Raw genomic sequence first — 21,699 nt, forward strand, 5'->3', positions numbered from 1 at the left:
TTCTGTCAGATTAATCTTTGACTTAGATTCCTCCAGAAACTGTTCTCCTCATGGTATTCCAGACAGAAGAAATTCCAGCTGACTCTTCTCCTAGACCTGCCCATGTCAAGACTTACAATATATTTTAAAAAAAAAAAAAAAAAAAAAAAAAGTGGGGAAAGCTTAGAAGCTCTCTAGTGAAGACTAACTTATTTCTTTATCCACTCTTGTCCTCAATGGACACTGGAAAATTTTATGATAAATTAGTGGGACTAAATATAGGTGAAGAATTGGTGGGTAAAAGGGCAGAACCTTTGGCATTGGCTCTACTTGAAATAAAACTATTTTTTAACTCTTTATGTGAATATTTTTAGGGAGCCTTGTATTGGCCAACACCTGAGGTGCTGCTTAAGCAACTGCCCAAGGGCCTAAAAGGAGAAGAAAAAAATATTTTTTTCAGTCTGATGAGGCTTCATATATTTTTTTTTTTCCTCTCCCGCATCAAAGGCCTAAGTTATGTTTTTCAATTATTTGATTAAGTTGATTTAAGCATGGATAATAAAGGTGTCTCTAGATATAATATTCTCATTCTGATATGGCTGTAACTGCTCAGGAGAGACTAGAATATGTTAACTATTGCTTTGCTTTGTGTCTTTCTGTATTGCCCATTATTGAGGCATGATTTCTTCTTCATTGACTAGGTCTAGGAGACTAATGATATAGGAAAAAAAAACTATAAGGAGCTTGGGGAGAAGACTGCATGTGGGAAGAAAAATAAAAAGAAAAATCCTTAAAGATTCAGTGTAATCCTGTGAGTTTGGTAAATTGCTGTGAATGTAAAAAAGGTGATTTCTGTATTTGCTGCAGGGAAGCATGCAAGCCTGCATGTTAAAATTGCTACATATTTCTCCTTCAGACTCAAGCTTTTGGACTGCTGTAAGAATTTTTTTTTTTTTTTTTTTTTTTTTATCTCTACCTGATCATTTTAATTTTTTTTATCTGTGTATTTGAATTACTTGATTTATGATATTTACAACCCAATTTTATGATTGGGATTCAAAGCTGTACAAATACCATTAGAATCCTCTCATATAATCTTTGTTTTGCTAAGATATGGAGAGAAAGGTTAGAACGGAGCAGCAAAGCAAGAGGCTATAATAATTGGTTCAAGAGTGAGCAAGTGAGAGAACATGACATAGTGAGATACTTCTAACATGCTAGTTCAGTAATAGTGGATTCCATTATTTTAGAGCTAACGTGTTGTTTTAGTAAGAGAACTCTTCACAACAGGTGTTCTGGTCATGTACCACTGGCTTCTCCAGCACTTCCCCAGGCTCTGCTCTTGCACCTTATGTTGTTCCTTTCTACTTCATGCAAGATGTCAGAGTGTGGAAAGTAGACACATAAAATGAGTATATGAAGAGTTACAGACAGGTCAACTACAAAAAGAATAATCTGAATATACAAGTATGTCTGTTTTTCTCATTTATATTGGCCTGAAAAAACAATAATTACCTTACATTTATGCCAACAGAAATTTGAAGTAACATTAGGATCATGCCTTTTGCAAGATGAAATCAGTAAGTATTTTCCTTTTGGTCATCCAGCTCTCATTCATACAGCCAAGACTGGACCATTTACAAACGGTAGACCTATTAGCATATATAGCTTTAGTAAATTTTACACAGACTAACAGGTCTTCTTAGCAATCATTCCAAAGAAGAAACAGACATTCTAGGCTGTAATAATGTGCTTGGGTATAAAAGTGGGTGTAGAGATGGTACTTTTCCAAATGTTACCTATTGGCCATAACTTAGAGTTGACCACCTCAACTAAAACTAATGCAGGCTGACTTCTGGGGTCTTCCTCCAGTATTTTTGGAGGAGCTGCCAAGTTCATGGCTGTGTCCCAAATTACATAAAATATGAGGCAATCTAGGCATTGATTCCAAAGACTTTTGGAAAAAGAATATTTCCAAAGTAAAAGCAGCATCCTTCAAAACTGCAAAAGCCTTTTAAGAGGAGTATTGGCTCAATACAAGCAATGATTTGCTCTGTAATGTTTATTTTCCTCTGTGCTTTGAAGAAGGTTTATAATGACAGCAACCTTAGCACAGAACATAAGCTTAATGATGGCTCAGTTTACTTCAAGCCATCATCTTTTCAGTTGGTCATTAATGCCCTGCTGGTGCCAAAGGCTTTTGACTGTGGTGTGTTTAATTCATGGAGGTTACACAGGCTGATTCCCATGAAGACTGCAAATGTAAATTGAGGACTGAATTAACTTTACATTTTTTGGCCAGAAATCTTCAGCCTTCATGATATGGATATCCATGGAGAAAAATGATTCAGACTCTACAGACTGTTATGAGCATATCTTATGGCAGAAGAATAGAAAGGAATGGAAGGGAAGAAGAAAATCCTTGTCTCTTTTTAGCACCCTGGTCCATCTTTTATTTGCCTGCTCTAAGGCTGGGAAGCTGATTTTTTTTTTACCTTCTTTGTAACTGTGGCTCTCTGTGTCTCTCAGTGTGGCAGTTTTCATAAAAATTTTGGTTATTTGTGTTTGACTCTGTCCTCTGTAGCTCCCCGCCAAGGCCACAGACCTGTATGGAAGGGGATGGTGCAAGTGCCATGCTGTCCTTCATGACAGGTGACATTCTTGGCTGCTGGCAGCTGAATCAGAGATGAACTCAGTAAGGAGTGAACTCCGGCCCTCCAGTATAAAGTAACAGAAAGAGGGGGGGTTGACTTTTGGTCAGGAGACTGCTTTGTAAAAAGTAACATAACCCTCTAGTATCAAGGTCAAGAGCTAATCTTAACCACAGCAGTAACAAGACAGCAGGAGCATATTCCAAAGCTATTTAGCAGTGCACGGCAACACCAGAAAAAAAACCATCAAGGTTTAATGAAAAATATTGCAGAATTAACACCTCAGTGCTGTTTCTTGAGCAAGCACAATCAGATTTCTTGCTAAACCCTCTCTCCACTGATTTCTATACTGCTTGCTCTTCTTTTTAAGGTTACAAAAGGTATTTAGTGTGTGTGATTAATAAAACATTTCATGCTCTTTATTTTTAAACTGTTAACGTGTAAGTAAAAAAGATAAAGTATGTGACTTTCAAAGCTGAAAGTCTTCCACCTAAAGCTTGCTTTATCACTCTCTCTATATCAGTTACCATATCTCTCTGAGGAAAATGAAAATTAAAAATCCTGCATTTATCCCCCTCCCACTCCCTCCAAATCTGGTTCTTACACGAGAATATCAAGACTAAGTAAATCAAAAATGTCTCATGTTCAATTGACTATCTGACAATGCCAGTCTGGGCCCTTCAGCAGAACTATGATAACACTGCTTATTCTTTCATGTTTCATTCTGCAGTTGAATGTGATCTCATCTGAAGCATTTGGATGCTGTGCTAATGATGAAGTATGAATTGAGAGGTAGAGCGATTCTGTATACCTGGGATATAATTCCACAGCCACATTTGTAGCCATAGAATTGCAGATGGTGTGAAAATAGTGCTGATTAAAATAATCAGTCTAGCACTTAATAGCACTTTACATTTTCAAATACAACACATTAATGGATTGATCTTTGCCACACCCCATGGGGTATTTTCCTTTGCATTTCTTATATACGTAAACTGAGAAACTGCACACAGAGGAGACAGACTCTAATTTAATTTGTTGTTATAACAGCTCTTGATCGCACTGAGTATTGCTCTATGAAAGGAATAAAAGCTTTCTGGTGATTTTAATTTCTTACTGAAATCAGCCAGCTCTGGGAGCCCTTATTTTTTCATATGCAGGTTGGATAAAGTAGAAAAGGTAATGAAGAAGTTGGTATTGTCATGAAATAACTCTTTTTTTAGCCCCTCTTTCTTTCTTAGATTGTTTTCTGATCAGCATAGCAGCAGAGTATGTGCAACATGGGACAGTTAAATAAGGCATAAGGAGTTTTAGCTGCTGTAGCTAGTGAATTCGACACAGACTTTACAGGTTACCCTCCTCTTCCTCCTTACTTCACATTTTGTTAGGACAGTTGGGAGAGAACAGAACAGCTGTCATGACTGAGACAGCAAGGTCATTTACAAGGAACAAAATAAAGGGATATTGTGTTGTTTAATACCAGAAGAACTTTTGTACTGTGGCTAGTGTCTTAGGGATAAAAAATCAAACAAAACAAACAGGCATTATACTGTAGATGGAGGTGTCTTTCGGACTGTAAAGTGTGTTTTTATTACATCATTTATCTCAAATAAGTAATTGAGGTTCAGCAACTCCTGACAGGAAATGACATGCAGACCAGCCTTTTTTTAGGCTGAAGTAGAAGCATCTATCATGTAAATTAACTCTGAACCGTGCCAGCAGGCTACATATATTGAAGGGATAATGGGTGGATGATGTATTTCTTTATCCCAGGCCTTATTTATCTACTTTTTTTTTTTTTTTTTCTAATAACCAGCTGTAGTGATAGTTGCCAAATATCTATGCAATTTAAGAACATGGTTATCTAAAGGGCTAGAGGACATCTGAAACCATAATCAGGTACTGAAAGATTAGCTGGGGGACAGTCTCAGTCTCATCTGTTTTTTGCCCATATCCACTCAGCTTTGTTTTCCCTTTCTCTGTAAGAAGGCCAGAATCAAACTCAGGATGCCTAGGATTAACCCAAAATATTAGTCTTCTCTGAGTTCTTACTCATTTGCTAAATGTTAGCTTTATTTCCTAATTAAATCATCAGGAGCAGATGGTCTACAGGACATATCCATATGGTATAGTCCAATGTTATAGAATCATAGACTATCCTGAGTTGGAAGGGACCCACAAGGATCATCAAGTCCAACTCCTGGCTCCACATTGGACCACCAAAAAATCAGAGAGCATTTTCTGAACTCCAGGAGTCTTGGTGCTTTGACCACTTCCCAGGGGAGCCTGTTTCAGTACCCAACCACCCTCTCAGTGAAGAGCCTTTTCCCAATATGCAACCTGAATCTCCCATGATACAGCTTTGTGCCATTCCCTTGAGTCCTATTGCTGGTCAACAGACAGAAGAGATCAGTGTCTCCCCCCCTGCTTGCCCTCTTGAGGAAGCAGTAGGCCGCCCATGAGGTTTGCCCCTCAGTCTTATCTTCTCTGAGGTGAACAAAGTAAGTGACTCTAGCCACTCCTCATACTTCTTCCCCTCTACACACTTTCACCATCTTTGTTTTCCTCCTTTGCATGCTCTCTAATAGTTTTATGTCATTTTATATCATGGCACCACAAACACAGTACTAAACATAATACTTGAGGTGAGGCTGCACCAGTTCAAAGTGGAGTGTCATGTCATGAAGAGATACCTAAAAAATTGTGTAGCTATTACTAGAAGCAGTCTACCTGCACTTGAAGGAAGCTGCTGTAACAAAACTCAGTGAAAGAACTTATAGAAGGGGAAGTGGGTACTTATTTTCAGGAACTCTAAGTTGATTTTGTCCACTGACACTCTCAGACCCACACACTCTAGAATGGGTTTGCCCAAGTGATCTGGCCAGGGTCACTTGTGCCACATGGAGGATGTGCCAGCTGTTGTGTGCTCATCACATTCCAGAGTTCTTGTTTGATGATGCTGAATTAGTCTGGGGACTGATCTTTTATACCTGTTAGGAGCCAACAGTTATTATGGTGTCCTTTGATTCAGAATCTTGCATCAGTGTCCATGAATCTTAGGCAAGACTACTGATTATTTCCTTTTTTTTTTTTTTTTTTTTTTTTTTTTCTTGCTTGTAATATATGTTTGGAATATATACGCAACTATGTAGCTATAGCCTGTTTTCCTTGTGAGCTAACAAGAAAAGGAATGGCCTGTGATGGGCTGTGACCTTGACACCATCCTCCTGCTGTCAGTGTAGGATCTCCCCCTGATGACTTGTCTGTGCTATGATTTTACCAGAGTGCAGACTTCCTGGTCTTGACATGAACAACACACTTCTCATTTTTATTGCTGGGAACAGTGTCCTTTGTTGTCAATGCAGACCATTCTTTTAACACTTGTTTTACTGTTTCTTCAGTTGCTTACACACACACTCAATTCAATTCATGCTTAATTTGTATGGATATTTCCATTACAAGTCTCTATATTTCTATTAGAAGTCTCTATACATTCATCAGGGCAGCTTAGATTTAGAGCAAGTAAACCTGAGCAGAATAGCAAGTAACATGGCCATGGACATGCATATCTGTTTATTGTCTGAGTGGGAAACTATGGTTTAAATCCTAACTCACCTTGAAACAATTCAGTGTTCCAACTGTGAACCATGAACCTGTTTCAAATCTATTGCTCTTACAAGGTCGACAAAGCAGCAGCAAGAGACTAGGCCAAGGTAACCAGTTCACTACACAGTTAAGTGGACTAGCTTGGATGAGTACCTTCATTATCAGATTGTTAAAGTTTGTTTTCTGCTGGTTTCCCCTTCTGTGCATATATTCTCCAGACAATGCAGTTTCCATTCTTGTAAGTGCTCATCATCACATCCACAAGTTCTTAATTGGCAAATCAAGCAAAAAGGGCATGTTTCCTTGTTAGCTCAGTCAACCTGACTGCTCACTGTCACTGAAATGATATGAAACATTACTTTCTGAACTGGGTTAATACAGCACTGTGTCAGACATCAGACACCGGTTTCTTTATAGCAGTACACATCTAGTAGTTTGTAGGTTCTATCAAGGATTAGCAAACACAGTATTTTGTGAGTGTATAATTTACAAATATAGCTTCAACTACAGAACCAGCATTTGACACATAGTGGTTGGTAGTAGCTTTATTACCAGTGTGTTAGCAGAGAGTTAAAACCCTTTACTTCTAAAGCTCACAGTTTATGCAGGCATGCACAAGGTACAGGATTGCATCTCAGTGAATTATGCCTCATTAAGTGTGTCTTCAATTTCTGTCCTCTTATAAAATGTTCTATAGGACACATTAGAAAAGTCTGTTCCAAATCCATATCTCACCTGTGCATTAATTCAGAAACAATAGCAATCACTCCTCCTAAGCCAAGCAAGAAGTGTTGCTATCCACATAAGAAGGGAGTAAAACTTACTGCCTTGAAACATGAGGAGAGTGAGAGAAGACAGCTGGAATTATTAACAATTTCATTGACCCATTCATAAATTACTTGAAGGAATGTCCAGAGAGACCTTGATTTTAAGAGGTGACCGCAATGACCACAGGGAGCAATTATGAATCCTTAAAAGTGAGTAAATCTGTATTAAATGAGTTAATAGCATCATGAGCTTGAGATCACAAGGCTGCCATTATATCCAACAGAACTAAAGCAAATCAAAGTCAGATCTGGTGTTAAATTTAGAAGGGGTTCCTTGCAGGGCTGTATCAATCTGTCCTGTGTTACAGCTATCTATTCTGAGTTTATATACAGTGCCTGTGAGTAATACCTTTTATATGGTGAGTGTTACTATAACTGTTTGCAATGGGATTGCATAGGTATGAATGTAATTGTACATAGTAAATCAGACAGAAGAATTCAAACTAACTGGTACAATCTTATTCATCAAGAGAGGTACAGTATTTCTTATGGAGGTCCTTTGTTAGGATGTAGAACCATGTAATATTGAACCTGAGGTGTTAGGTATGATGAGTTGGGAGTTCAAAATTGGACTCTAGCAACAAATTCACTGTAAAATACTTTACACTGCTTTTGGTTAGTTTGTTTTATGTTGACTTTGGGACCGGAAAATGTGCATTTTGTAATTATGGTAAATAATTGAAATTATTTTGGTAGTTAAAACTAGCATCTTTAAATTATCACTGAAAGCATTAATTTTATGTAAATTTGTAAGTCCTGATTTATTATCATTATTGATCCTTGCTACTTCATAGATTGCCTAGCAATTTCAGAGAAAGAATTCCAAATTATATTGCAATCTATAGCCCAGCATCTGTGAAGTGAAAGAGGATCTGACTGGTATATGGAAGTACATGCATGCTCATAGAGGTTAATTTACTGTTGAAGAGCAGCCTCTTGTTATATATATATTAAAAAAAAAAAAAAAGAAAAGAAAAAAAAAGAAAAAAAAAAGAAAAAAGTATATATTCAGAAGCTTTTAAAATGTACCCAACTTTATTATTTACTGATACTGGAGAAGTAAGAGAAAATTATTATTCAATTATAAGGCATAGAACTTGAGAGATACAGATGTCTTGCAGTTTTGAAATCTGAATCATCTTGTTGCAAATCCAACAACCGCTGCTCTTGGGTGTGTGGATGGGTGGAGTAGAGTGAGGAGGAAGAGAGGGAGCCCATCCTTTCAACATGGGGTGTTCTGTCACCCCATCTCACATAACTATTCTTTGAGATGCTAGGACTTCTATGAGAGGTTCAGACTGTACAACTGCCTCTGCACAGTCTACCTGTTCTTCTAGAAGGTGATGTAGAAATAGGTGAGACAGACCATTAGAGCTCCAGAAAACTGACCAGCTAAGTTCCTGCCTTTGTGTTTCTCACACAGTAATTCAAAGTTGAAAACTATGTTCTAGATTTCTCACCAAGTCTCATCAAGACATGATGCTTTTGTTGTGCCTTCCAGGATGTGTTCACCACAGAGATAAAAGCTGAGATTGACTCTTCCACAAGGTTTCAGTAGGAAAGAAGACCAGGAGCCAGTGAACCAGAATGAGGGGGAAGTCAGAGAACATGTCATTCAATTCATCTTGTAGCACAAAGGCAGGTGTTTGTGACTCAGAGATCCTTGATGAGTCCATTCTCCACATACGTGTTGAATTTTAGCATAATATATATTGTAAATAAATTGAGTAGACAGTGATTGAAAACCTTTGGGCTTGTCAGTAAGAAAATGCAACTGATTGGCTCCCCAGTTAAAACCTTCTGGCTGCTGCAGTTCCTCATTGCTCATTAAGACTCTGGATGCTGCATTTTGTTTCAACCTATGGTCTTGAGCAGTCACTGGTGCATATCTCACTTTGAGGGGAACAGATCTGCTTAAGCAAACACAACCTTGTTTTTTACAAGGTTGGGTGATAAGAGGAGCTGTGCTGACATCTACCTGCACTTCTCAACAGCATTTGACTTAGTACCACATGACATTCCAATTAAAATATTAGAACTATGCAAAATTAATGTAGCACATAATAAATAGATTAAAATTGGCTCATGAGCTTCAAAAAAAAGGAATTGTAAATGAGGAATCATCGTCCATAGAGGGTATTTCTAGCTAAGTTCCATGGGGATCTTTTCTAGCGTAATACAAATCAGTGGTATTATTAATGGTTCAAAAATGAGGAAATCGGTGCCTGTAAAATTTGCAGAGGATACATTACTACTAAGAGTAAATAGTGATAAAGTTGGATCAGTATGACAGATCAATCTAGTTCATTTGGGAAGTGGGGCTTGTTTAACCAGCATAAATGTTAATGTAGCCAGATGCAAGGTCATGTGTTTGGGAACAAAGACGACAGTGCACACACAGAGAGCAGGGTACTTGCTTCCAGGGAAACGGTGACCCTGAAAGGAGTTAGAAGTCAGCTAATTGGCTGAACATCTCAGTGTAATGCTGTGACTGAAAACTAATGTGATCCTCAAATGAATAAGCAGAAAATTATTGAATAGGAGCAGGAAGACAGAGACTATGGCTCTACATAGTGATGTGCTCTCGCAGAGTCTTGACTGAGACCATTATGTGCATCCCTGAGCTGGAAGTTGAGCCTATCCTGTGGGAGGTGAAAACACTGCACAGCACAGCCTTCTGAATATGACATGCTGAAGTGAAGACACCAAAGGATGTTCTCTGCCACCCATAGATCTGTTTGAGTTGCAAGCTTTCTTGACACAGTATAAACTGTTTAAATGGTAGCATCCAAGTTGTTTCATGTTTTTGCTCTTATGTATCAGTCCCAGCTAGAGAGGAGCAAATAGAACTGTCCAGCACTGAATAGAATGCTGCTGAATTATGAAAGTGCTGAAATGTGACTTGATTCATATTCCAGAAACCTCAAGACCATGGCCTATTTCAAGGAGTGGGGAAGATCAAAAAGTGGATGGGGAATAAAACCATGCATTGGCTAAATAATTCATCATATTACCTTGCTAATCAGCTACCTGAGGGGATAACAAATGTATTGAGAGCCTTTTTCCTGCTCACTACTGACTTTACTGGTCAACACTTTCATTTAGATGCTAACATTTTTATTGAGTTTACAAATTAGATATTGAAGAAAACACTACAGATAGTGGCAGAACTCAAATGTGTTTCTGTATTTCCTGAAGTCTGTACCCTACTCAGTGTTTTGGAACCATATCTGCAAAATTGAGAAAAGGACACTTTCTAAAGATATGGGATTCTTCCCTCCCTCCCTTCTTTCTTCCCTCCTTCCCTCCTTCCTTCCTTCTCCCTCTCCTTTTCTTTCTTTTCTTCTCACACTAACTTCATCTCCTAAATTAAATAAGTGTCACTTTTAATTATTTTTAAATATTTAAGTACCCTTAATTTGATGTTGTATGTTTAGATTTAGGGCAATGCTGTTGAAGCCTAACCCCATGTGGAGAGCTTGGCACTGAGATGCTTGTGTTACTATGTATTGCAGAGACCTGGAGAATTTCTTTCTCTCTTACTGAATAGAAGATTTTGAATAACCATAGCAACAGTAAAACCTGCTGTGAAACTTACAGCATGAAGTGTTTCAGATATCTAGCTCTGGAGATCAAGGAGTTAGTGAAGGGTATCGCTTCTGTGTTGTTGTTCCCCCCTGTCCCATCACTCCCAGGTTAATACTGGAGAGATGAACATAAAAACAAGTGAACAGTTTCAGATGAATAGTTTGTACTGCAATTTTCTTCTGTTTTCTTTTTATCAGATTGCTCTTGCATTGGTTGTGGATTTTTTCTATGACTTATTTAAAAGAAATCAGTATGAAATATTTAATTTTTAATATTGGGTATTCAGAGCAAACTGCACAAATGCTTGAAGAAGTGTGTGTTTTGCAGGGAGCAAAATGGGACATACAGCTTATGTGGAATGATTTGCCTGGCTTAATTTGATCCTCTTTAGGGAGTTTCAGTGGGAATGTGATTGACCTGGTGAGGGGAAAAAAAATCACATGTATGCTAAGGTTACCAAAGATCAGCTAGGCTAGATATTCTTTTAGCCTACAGCAAACACAGAATGTTTCCGAGTAGCTGAAATGTTCTTGTCTATGGGGTAAGTTGAGCTCTGTTTCATTTGCCTTGAGCTGAGAGCTTGTATCTGAACAGCCACTGGGACTCAGGTGCTTTGTGGCAGCTTAAGTCTGAACTGACTCTGTGCCTAGGTCTTTAGGTTCAACTCTCAGGACTTTTAAAATTGGAGGTGGACTGGATACTAGAGTTGGAAAGTACCTTAGACGTTTTATTATGGTTATTTTTTCTCCCCAGCCAGCCTGCTTCATTCACCCTCACAGGTGAGGGAAGAGAGCAAGTTTTGCATTGTTCCACATTTGTGAATCCAAATTATGTCTGTTGTTAGCTTTACAGCTTTAGCAGAGTTTCTCAGGTGTAACATTTACATAATTAAATTCAGAAATAGTTTAGTTGGTTGTGTCCTAATAGAAATTCCTTCATTTTAAAATGTCTAATTTTGTATTCTGTACAGACTGAAGTCTTGGGGCAGGTACTACCTGCCTACCCTCCAAACAGGCAGAAACATACATAGACACATTCGGTGGCAACATCCTACTTGCTGAGGTTTAGTGCTGCCAACCATTTATATGCAGCCTCTGCAGGCTCCACATGCCTTTGCTTGATTCAATCTATAGTTTGTATAAACTCAGGTCTGCTAACAATGCCATGGCAGAAGTGCCAGAGTGGGTGCTGAGAAATGAAAACGCTTACTCATGATTATTAATATATTAGAAATCTTCCCTCACTGTAGCAAGTACAGCTTGCATTCAGTTGTTGTAACATCTTCCTTTCTGTCTGTATTCTGTGTAAAGGAAGCAAAGCATGTTACACCCCTGATGACAGACAGGTAGTCACTCCAATGGGCTGTTGGTCAACTGCTTCTGTAACCAGCAGCAGGAACTTTTTTAAAGCATCCCAGTAGCCAGTACAGATGGTTTTGAATGTGGGAAAGACTTGTATGCTATGAAATATGAAATGTTGGTGTACATATGCAAAGTGGAAGGACATGATTGACAGGCAAGAAGTAATGGGCATAAACTGAAACACAGAAATATCTTTCTGAACATCAGGAAACATTTCTTTACCATGAGGGTGACAAGTAAAGTTGTCCAGAGAGGCTGTGGACCCTCCCTCCTTGGAGATCTCCAAAAGCCATCTGGACGTGGTCCTGAGTAACCTGTTGTAGGTGGCCCTGCTTGAGCAGAACAGATGTTCAGGGTATCTCCAGAGGTCCTTTCCAACCTCAGCCAGTCTGTGATTCTCTGCTGATAAACCCATCATGGCCCCTAGTAGGTGACTCATTTAGAAGAAAATCTAAGAGTCTGGCATGTGTTTCTTGTGCTTGGAAGTCGCCATCACTGTTTGGAGGCAGGGACCAAAAAACAGTATTTGCAGTTGTATTTCAGCTTGCAAATATCTTTGCCTCTCTACATCTGTGCCCCAGGTATAGTAATATTTCCTTAACAGTGATGCTCTGAACTTCATCAGAGATCTGTGTGACGTGTTTGGAGATCTACAGATTATAGGCACTATGGGAATGATTGGTCTATATTATGTTTTGCCATGAGGTTTTCATGTTGGTGTAACTAGTGTGTGGGCATTCACTTAGAGACAGGAAGGTATTTCTTTTTTTTTTTTTTTTGCTTTTGGCATCATTTCCCAAAAAAAAAAAAAAAAAAAAAAAAGTGCACATGTGACAGAGCTGAAAAGCCTTTGCTATTCACAAAGCTATTAAAAGTAAATCCTTTTGCTGTGCTGAGAATTTTAATTGGAGTTGGATCTGCACAGTTCTTCCACAGATTTTAAAATGCTTATCTGTGTTTGTCTGTTTATGTGTTTATGCCCTTAGACTTCATCACCTAGTACTCACATGGCTCCAGGAAAAGAGGCTCGAAGCTCAGCACACCCCTTTCCTTGGCAGGATCACTGTGGCTGGGAAGGTCGGTGAGGATTTCATCTGCCACCAGAGAGCACTGTAACTATACGCTCCAGCCAGCCGGCCCAATTTCCAGGTCAGGTTCTACCTGATGCTGCCTGTTTCTTTCATCAGCTTTCCCTTAGAGCAAAAAGGTTCTTAAAGGAAACCCTGCATAGGACAGCCCTGTGCTTTTCCATGCTGCTTTTCCTCCACCCTTTTACTCTGTGAGTCCACACAGACAGGGCTGAGTCAGCACCCGCCCAAGTGCTAGGCAAGAAGGGACTCCACCTTGTCAAAGGGCAGCTGACCACTTCCACAGCCCACAGCCCCTTGTTTTAAGCTGGGTGTACAGCCTGAATGCATCTGTCTGCAGGCTGAAAAAAAAAAAAAAAAAAAAAAAAAAAGACACTGCTGTTATTCTGTTGTCTGCTACCCCTTGCTATCCCTTGCTGTTGCTCAAACACAAGAAGAAAGGGCAATGTAGCAGCTACCCTAAAGCAGGGAGTTCACTTTGCTCCCTCTCCTCTTCTACAAAATGTTTGTCTGTTTATTATTCAAAACAACGTTGTTTAAACTTAAAAAAAAAGTTCTCTATTTGTCATTAACTTGAAATCTTATTACTTCTGTTTCAGACCTGAAGGACTTGAGTGTTTTTTTTTTTCTACTTTTATTTGCACACAAACATAGCTTCACTTACATCCTTCAGGCAGCATGGCTGCAGCAAAGCTACCAATGCTTTGAGTCCTGGCATATCTAAGGAGCACAGCACTGCTCGCCTTCTGTGATCATTCCTGTGGTTAATATGCAGTTTCCTGACTGAAACCATTGCACCATGCAGGCTTAATAATTACTTTGAGATGGGACATCTCCCTTTTTAGGGATGGCAGAGAACTTTGTAGATGGTACATGTTCCTGGCCGAGAAATAACGTATCTGCAGATGTGTAGACAGCCTTTAGGTATTTCCTTCTTGAAAGGCTATAACACCAACATATATTAATCCTTAGTTTTGTGCATAATAGTTGTGGGCTATTCATCACTGGATTAAAGGAGATCCTATAAACACTGCACCAGAATGTTGTTGTTTTCTGTGCAAGTTTTTGACTATTTCTCTTTGTTACAGGCAGTGTCAGAGGGCTTCTTCCATCTTCTCAGTAGCAGGGTAGCAAGGGATTGGAGTATATGGATTCCTTGGTTCTCATCCCTGGGTTTAAAGTGTATGTGGGAATAAGGCAGAGGGGTAAGCTGGCTCATTATATCCTCCTTTTTCTGCAGTAACTCTAGTGCTGTGTCTGAGCAATGCTGGCTCAGCTTCTCAAAGCAGTGACCTTCTGCCCTGTGGAGATGAGCTGTTGTCAGAGCTATTGTTTTAGAGTCAGTACACATTCAGGCAGCAGCTCTAATAGCTTGGGTACAGTAACACCACAGTAGGGGATGCAGCTCAAATGGATGGAAACAGGCATTACATAGCATCTTTCAGGTTGCAGAAGGTAGAAGTGGTCATTTATGTGACATTTTGACACCCCAATGTCTGAGCATATGCTGCTCATTCAGTAATACATGGGTTAAAATAGACAGCCTATGCTGGGATAAAAGTCACATCCTGGGTCAAATGGAAGAGAATTTTCCCTTAAATTTAAGTCCAGAGAGTTGAGACAGCATCCCTGTTTCCTACAGCCATCTCTTTCATGTAACTCTAGGCCCAAATCCTGTTTAATTTATAGGCTCTGACAAGATCTTTGAGCAAGAATGATAGCATGGTTGCAGAGCACAGGCTATCGTTTAGTATCTAAAGTGCCAATTTTCTGACAAAGTGTGTAATCTAATACAGTGTTGTATCATGTCTGTGTTTGATAGGGAACCTCTGTGAGTCACCTCAGATTAGGAAGGGGAGAGTTTAAGATGTTATATGGGTAATGACAAGGAGAAAAGCAAATAATTCAGGCACAAATCTCCATTCTCTCCCCCAACAGAGATTAAACAAGACAGGAAAGCACAATCTGCCTGAAATCTGACATGTATTTTTACCCTGTCTGATATCAATTTATAGTTCCCTCTGTTCCGCAGGGCTGAGAGTACTTCACAAACAGGTGCTCGGACACATAGCCCCCAAAAGTGTTTTGGGGGCAATTCTTTTAAAACTTCTGCAGAGTGCCTTGCTGCCAGGGTTGAACATAGCTTCATCCAAATCTCAAGCTGCAGAAAGGGTTTTAGTATTACACCATGAAGATACCACGAGGGAGATTTCTTCTACTGGCTAAGCTAGGGTCTTGCTAGCTGTGATGACAAAAAGGCATATTGCAAAAAGATATGAAAAATGCTTTCTGATTCACTGCAGGCTGAGTCCCAAACCTGATGAAAGAGCTACTGCAGGACCTGATAACTCTTGAAGAAGTTCTGTTGGATGATGAGGGAGAGGGGGGGAGGCTGAGATATACTCAATTTACTTGTATGTGTAACTTGAATGTTTAAAATGGGAGTCTTGGTTTTCTTTATAGTCAAAGTACTGCACAAAGCACCTGCTGATGAGACACAAAGCCCATGGTCAGATCAAGTGGAGCTGACATGGATCTGTATCTAGACTTGAAGAAGAAGGATGAAGGACCCCACATTTCCAGCAGCAGAGCTAAAAGGCAAGAGCCAGTTTTATTTTCTCTCTTTTGGAAGCACAGTCATATTGGAAATTCCTCCTAGATAAGCAGCAGGCAGGCCACAAGATACTGTTTTGGTTGCTTCTATATTAAATCCTTTTTTTTTTTTTTTTTTTTTCCTCCTGAATTATGAGAAGGAGTTACAAAATCTTCACTGTGAATTGAGACATTTTATTCCAAAAGCATGATAATTTCCATACACAATTACCTTCACTTTCAAGCTACCTCCATGAAGAATAACCACTGAGTTGTAGAGTCTCAAGACTGACAGAAGATACACAGTTTCTCATTCTAACAAGCTGGTACATCCTCCAATTACTGTCTCTAATTCATATGACACATTGTTCTGTTATACAAAGCATCCCTGTGCAACAGGGTACAGAACATAGATTCAGATTTCTGATGCCTGAAGAGGAGAGAACAATTGGGATTCTGATTCTGCTGCTTGTTGAAAACTTGCAAGAGGCAAAATATTGACTGAAAGGATTTTTCAAACCCTCCACTAACTCAGAATCATTGTGATGGAGAAGAAACTTCATGAGAAATTTCATGAGGTAATGAGATAACACAAGAAAAAAATTAGTTACTTGTTTTCCTTTTTTTTTTTTTTGTTCCTTTTGACTTACTTAGGCTTTGAAATCAAAACACATTTAAGACATGATTCCTATGCATTAAAATAAATTCCTTCTTCTCCCTTGCCTCCACTCTGTTTTTAAGGGGACGGTAGGACACTTTATCTTGTCACTATCCCACCTATAGCCTATATCTGTATTTAGATGATAGCTGGTAGACTTGTGTGATGATCAGCACTAGATGAAAGCCAATTGCATTTTTTTCAGTCTTCCAGCAGTAAATATTAAATCCTTGATGATTTCAAATTTAAAAGATGACAGAAATGCTGACTGATTGATGGTAAATACCAGAAAGAAGAGGACAGTCATGAGAAGCAGTCTGGATTATCTGGTCAGTACCATTCCCAAGAGAGAAAAACTTCAAATAAACTAAGTCAGTGCTCTATCTCTAGGAAACAATGCATGCAGAGGTTACAGAATCAGGACGTATTCCCAGGAAGGTAGTGACACAGGCAAAGACACATGGCTTAAGAGTTGAAAAGCAATGTGACATGAGACTCCCAGAACACTCTTGGGAGGAGAGGGGGAGGGCTCAGACCCTGGAAATGTGAGAAGGGGTAGCAAGTAGGATTAGGGAAGGATTTACTCTGTACACAGTGTAGTGAGAGCCAATACCAGAGTATTGAGTCTAGCCAGAGCGTCTATGTTTTAAAGAGAACATTGAAAAATAACTGAAGTGCTGGAGAAAAACCTTATATCAAGAGACTTAAGAGCTCATTCTCTTTAGTTTTTCCTAAAGGATTGACTTGATTGCAGCTTGCAAGTACCTTCATGAGAAGAAAGTGCCTGGTGGTAAAGGGTTCTTTAATCTAGTGGAAAAAAAAGCATAATGAGAGTCAGAAAGCATTAACTGAAGCCAGAAGAGAAAGGGGAAAAAAAGGCAAAAATTTGAGCAGTAAGAAAAAATAACTCCCATAAAAAATAACCAAGGACAGCGGTGGATTTTATTTTATTTTTTATTTTATTTTTCAAAAGCAAGACTATATTCCATTCTGGAACAAATCTTTAATGAAAATATGCTTTAGTTAAGAGAAGCTGTTGGAATTTATTTCAGACCAAAATAAAACGATAAGTAGTAAAGGGTATTTGCTTTACCAGAAACTAAACATCTTGGGAGAAATAGAACAGCCAGGTTTCTGTTTTGATGGGAGCTGTTTTGGTTAAAACACAAAAGAGTTGTCATATATACTGTTTAGCTCAAAGTCCACTTTTTCTTTCCTCTTAACTATTTACTGAAAGGAATGAAACCCTAAAGGGTTGAATAATCTAAAGATGTTTCCATCTCCCATATTTAAAGTGTTCTGGTTGTCTCAAACAAGATGCAACATGATTCTTTTGCATTCTCTGATTTCTAATGCTACCCAGCTGCATCCTTCATACTTAAGCAAACTCATTTTACTAACTGACTGGTCCTGCTTTGTTTCTGATTTGTGGCTGGGGGCAAATCACTAGTATCCAGTGACTGATAATTCTAAACAATATGCTCCATTTTCAGTAATGAACATGGATGCTCCAAAAACTTTGATTGCACTTCCTCTTTTTCTCTGTTCTGAATTCAGATGGTTGTGTTGCACTGGATCCTAGAAAACATTTACTTGCAAGATCTGTAATATTTTTCTGTTCTTAGTGGATCATTGGTAATGTTAGTGAACGTGGTAATCATTCTAGTTTCAGCTTGTATCACAATGTGAACATTTAAAACTAAAAATAAACCATGTAAGGAAGATACTCAACAAATGCTGTCATTAATCACATTCTAAACAAAACTGAGTTGTCTGCAGGGATATTTTTATCTTTATTGAAAGATATTCCACTGCTTTTATTGCAATTTCTATGTTTCTTGTTCTGATTACTGAGATAAAAAGATGAAAGTAGTGCATTTGTCTTTGACCAAAAATATTGATGTACTTTTTAGGGATAATGCTCAATTTATTATGTAACTGGATTTTAACATGACTGTATTTGCAGGTCATGCTGTTTCCATAGCAGGAGTTTGCCTGCTTTCTCTGATCTAAGATAGAGCTGGAAGTTCAACCAAACAACCCACCCTGAAGCTGTGCTTGTAATGTTCTACTGCTTCTGACAAACCAGACCAGCTGGCTAATTAATTAAGGATGAGCTAGTTGGTGATGTGCACCTGGAAGTCATTAGTTACCTGAAGGTTACCTATTCATTAGTTTTGCTGTGGAATTTGGAGGTTATTTGTTGCTTTACATTTGTTTCCCTAGATCTCTGTTGGTAAAGTTCAAAGAAAGTGACCTCTGAGGATCTCAAACATCATTTTTCTCTTCTGGCCAGGTGCAAATAGTTGTATTTGCTGGTAATAGGAGTGCAAGTTAGAAGTTGACAGGGAGTGAAAGTGGAGAAAGCATCTTGGGTCACTGTGTGTGATTAAATATCTTCTTCAAAATAACTTATTTTGTGGAAATCAAAACAATAATAATACAATCAAATTATCTATGAAGGTTATGTTCTTTTAGGTAATTCCAAAGTTGGAATGGAAAGGTTTATGGCATGATACTTTATACACTTTTTGGTCTTTCTCTCAGAGAGCTACTCCCAGGCTGTCAGCTTCTGAGCTTTTTTAGTGTACCTGTTATGCCTTATGGTTATCCACACAGTAAGGTCTGATATGTTACCTCATCACAGTTTAGGGCTGAGAAATTATGACACCAATACACAGCTGATCTGATACAAATCTTCCATTCATCAGAAAATGCTTATTCTTTTCGATATGAGTTCTCATAGAAAGTTATCTGATTCATTGAAATTTCACAGGTCTAAAATGATATTTATAATTACAAATAAGTTTGAGAAGAAGTCACTTCAGAATAATATGGCAGAAATGAGCATGGGTATACAAGAAGAATGATCAGACTATATGTAGCGCAAATGTAAAAAATTTTTGTTAGAGTAGGTTGTTTTTTTCTGTAGTGATAATGTTGTTGCTGGATTCAAATAATGGGAATCTGTTTTAGGATCAACGATTTCTGAGCTGCATTGCACAGTATAAGAAATTAAGCAGACAATTTTAAAGGTATTTATCATAGATCAATGATCTATGATAAGTCATAGAGGTCAACAGAAATCCTTTCCCTCTGTTCCGTTCTAGTCCAGCACAATTCTGTGCATTAATATGTTGAATTGAATTAGCTAATCTGTGTTGGAATTTAAGCTCATGATTTAGTGCAGCTGAACAAGGTCCTACAAATTATCTGAGCCATGGTAACTCTTGCTTTTAGTCTGTGTCAAATCAGAGATCATTTAGCTTTGCCCACCATGAAACTATTGGTAATACAATGCAAATGTGCTGCTACAGTGAACAATCTATTTTAGAGGCAGATTATAGGATCCTCTCCTCTCCAACAGCATTTTTGTCCCCCCGCCCCCCCCCCCTTTTTTTTCTTTTACAGAACCGACTTCAAAGGTCTTGTGTTAGTCTCTGCTACCATCTGTTCTTCTGTTACAACACCACAAAACATCAAAAAGATATATTATTTTTAAAGTCATTGCCAATTTCACTGAAAGAAGAGAAGTGCATGAAAAAGAGCAGAACAGAATAATTGAGAAAGGTGCAGGAGGGAGTGTTGCAAAATGATGGAGAAGCTTTTATGTTTGCTGACAAATTTTAAATGAAGGCTCAGATATGCCTTTCTGAGTAGGTGGCAGTGTTTCTCCCCCCCCCATCTGACTCTAGGTTTCACTTTGCTGGAGTCACAAAACACATTCCTTGGGTGCAGAGTGAGAAGACTCAGAAAGATGGAGAGTAATAGCACACATGTAAGACCAGATACTTTAGGGTGACAACAGTTTAATATTCCCCAACAGGCAGATCATTATCTTTTGTATTCTTAATAACAGGAAGGGAAGAGAGATTCTGATCATGAAATGCAAAGACTCTTCTGCCAGTTACAACTGAAATATCTGGTTTTGTTGTTGCTTTTCACTTTTATCCTCCTAGAAGACAGAAGAAATGAGACAGACATGACACCCATGACAAGTACTGGATAGAGACACAACAAGTTGGCTGCATCCATTTTTTGTAAAAGTCTGTTCCAATTGGCCCCCTGCAAGTAGCAAATAATGAGAGGCTGCACACAGGAGAATTTAAAATCAGTGCATACAAACAGGAAAACTCCATGTGAAGCTCCCTGGGGAGATGTTAACTTCGGATGCTATAGATCTATCTGTGTGTCATATCAAATTATGTACATGCCATATGATGATGAAGATAAAGGTTTATGGTCTTACAAGAAAATAAGTCTTTAAGAAGGATTTGAATGGTGTTTGATGAAGGCACAGAGCTTTGGGAATGAATAATTAATTATTTGGATATTAAAGCCAAGCTGTGTTGATAACAGTGGGTTAAAGAAGTAAGGGGCTGCTGACAGCAGCATCATTTAGAAAATGAGGATTAAATGTGCAATAGCTTTGCTAAACTTTGAAGGCAGAGATGACAGAGTGGAGATGGTCAGACACAATTCCTCCATTTCTGTTGGTTTAGAGATTCTAAAAAAAAAAAGAAAAAAAGAATGCCCAAAGCCTTCATATAAGGATTTTGCAACCTCTACTTCTTGTTTTGACTGCTATTTGCAGAAGAAAGAAAAGAAAAAAAGCAAGTTCACTTACTTTTGTGTATGAAGGTGAAGGCCTGTGAAAATTCAATGTGAAGTTTAGGAAGAACTCTTAATGGTAAGATTTACTGGGACTGTGAAATTTCCCCAAATGATTCACCAGCAGCCCCATCACTTGGCCCATTTAAAACTGATCTTCCTAATACAGTAGGGAGTCTTGTATAGGGACCAATCCTGCTAGAGCATAGAAGCTGTGATGCACCGGCAGCCCTAACGCATATTCCCTATTTTTAGTGTCTCCTAACCTGCTAAAGCCCTGTGCGTAGCCCAGTTGGTTTGTGAAGAAGGTTTGAGTAATTTATTTTTCTGGCCTAACTAGTCTGGCCACTTTTAGTGATCTGCCATTTCATTTCCTAAAAGCAGCTTCATTCTGACAGTTGTAATCCATGGATTTCTTTAGTATCCTCTTGCTCCACAGTTAATGCATCAAGAGGATATATAGACTTCCGGCACAGCTGGAAAAGAATAGTCCATTACAATTTCTGTCTCTTTGACGTTGTGAGAAATTATGTAAAGAGCCCTAGGATTCTTATTCCTGTTGCCAGCAGCCTACAAGAGAGCTTAGACAGGGAGTAGGAAAGTTATGATTTGTAGTGCCATGCTATGCCAAAAGAGGTAGGAAGCAACATTCACTCACACTTATACTTGGTCCAAAAGTTGAAAAGGGAGAACTGGGTCATTATTTGCAAACCATTTTTGTTACAAGCCTCAAGTAGC

At 38.6% G+C, this 21,699-nt stretch overlaps 1 long non-coding RNA gene across 1 annotated transcript in view; it reads left to right on the plus strand.

The window, feature by feature from the left end:
• Positions 1-15,692, plus strand: part of LOC118168510 — an 87,922-nt gene extending 72,230 nt beyond the window's left edge. Inside the window, exons 2-7 of the long non-coding RNA XR_004751611.1 lie at positions 8,565-8,705; positions 10,579-10,758; positions 11,405-11,430; positions 13,071-13,161; positions 13,700-14,305; positions 15,564-15,692. This is a non-coding gene — a long non-coding RNA (uncharacterized LOC118168510). The remainder of the gene's footprint in view (positions 1-8,564; positions 8,706-10,578; positions 10,759-11,404; positions 11,431-13,070; positions 13,162-13,699; positions 14,306-15,563) is intronic.
• Positions 15,693-21,699: the final 6,007 nt, after the last annotated feature.

Source organism: Oxyura jamaicensis, chromosome 5 (genome assembly GCF_011077185.1).
Source record: "Oxyura jamaicensis isolate SHBP4307 breed ruddy duck chromosome 5, BPBGC_Ojam_1.0, whole genome shotgun sequence".
Taxonomy (NCBI): domain Eukaryota; kingdom Metazoa; phylum Chordata; class Aves; order Anseriformes; family Anatidae; genus Oxyura; species Oxyura jamaicensis.